The sequence below is a fragment of the Tupaia chinensis genome, unplaced genomic scaffold (assembly GCF_000334495.1).
Source record: "Tupaia chinensis unplaced genomic scaffold, TupChi_1.0 Scaffold139785_1, whole genome shotgun sequence".
Classification (NCBI taxonomy): Eukaryota; Metazoa; Chordata; class Mammalia; order Scandentia; family Tupaiidae; genus Tupaia; species Tupaia belangeri.
The window spans coordinates 530,227-531,792 of NW_006199665.1; positions in this window are offsets into that span (position 1 = coordinate 530,227).

The following is a 1,566-nucleotide window of genomic DNA, read 5'->3' on the forward strand; positions in this document are numbered from 1 at the left end:
GCCCCCCGCGGGGCCCGCCTCGAGCCCGGCCCGGGTAAGTCCGTGCCCGGCGTGGTGACCGCCGACGTCGCCGGCCCCGAGCGCGGCCCCCGGGGCGGGTCTGGCCTTTGGCGCTCACGTGGGCTGTGCCCGGGCGCGCTCTGTGTCCTGCTTCTGGGTCCTTCTGCCCGGGCCGGGGCAGCGCGTCCTCGCCTCCAGAGCTCACCTCTCCGGCCGTCCCCGGAGCTCTGCGGACAGAGGGACAGGTCCTCCCCGGCAGGAAGGAGGCTGCCTCTGCTCGGGGCAGCCCGAAGACAGGCCCCGAGAAGGGGATGCGAGTGTGAGCGTCGCTTTGGGGGGGACGGTGAGAAGGCGAGCCTGGTTTTCTCGACCCACCCACTTGCAAGCCTGGCAGCCCCTCGCTGGGGCGCTTTTGTTTTGCTCGTTCGGTGCTCGCTGGCGTCCTTGCAACGGCCTCTTCTGTTCGCCGTGTGCGGTGCGTGGTGCTTGGTTTCGGGTGCCGGCCTGGGAAGAAGATGGGAAACCCCACTTGGGTGGCGTGGACGGTGTAAATACTTCGGTTCAGGCCGGTGAGTCATGCGCTTGTGCTGAGTGTTGGTTGACCTCCCCTTTTTACTCAAGAACACGCTCCGTATGATTTTGAAGTGTTGTTTTTTAATCCGCTTGTAGGTTTCGTGCAGCCTGGTGGGGATGATGGGGCTGGGGTCCTCGGGTTCGTGATCGTCCTCTTTCTGCGTGCGTGTGTGTGTGTGTGTGTGTGTGCGTGTGTGTTTGTGCACGCGAGTGACCTCCTGGAGGCTGTACCTGAGAACTGGAATGTCTTTGCTTACCTTTGCGAGGGCCCTAGCAGCCCAGGGGTTGTAGAAAACCACGTCATGGTGTGCGCTTCTAAAAAGCTTAGGGGCTCTTTGGTGCTGGAATAACAGTTGGGCGATTTTTTTTTTTTTTTTAACTTTTATGAATGGAGCTGTCAAGTTCTCTAAATTGGTACTCTTTGGAATTTGTAGTCCTTGGAAGTCTTCAGGAAAGCGATACTCAAATGGGTTTGTGAATGTGTTTCCAATTTCGAAAAGGTTTTGGATGGCTCAGGCTGTCGCATGACCTTGCCAGTAATTGAATAAAACATGCTTTTCGGTTGAATTTAGAGTGGGATTCTACTTCTTCTCCCAGGGCGTTGTAGGTTACCAACCACCCCTTCCCCCCGAAAACAAAACAAGAAACAAGAAAACAAAAAACACTTCAACCAGGGAAAGGTAAATCTCTCGGTTTCCATTGATCAAAACGAGAAGGAAAAGTGTAGTCTGAAACAAAACGCATCACTGCCCGGTTACGGCAGGAAACATAGTATCCTAAGACTCGGCTGCAGAGTACTCTGGTCTGTCCAGATGGTTTTAGTTGGTCTTAACTGGATGGAGGCGAGCCCAAGGCCGGTGTGTGTGTGTGTGTGTGTGTGGCTGGCGTGTGACGGTTCGGAGCTTTGCCTGGAAATGGAAGTTCCACGTGAAAGTGGTTGCACTGTAGGGACACTTTGTCGTCCCGTCCCCCCCCCCCCCCCCCCCCCGCGCC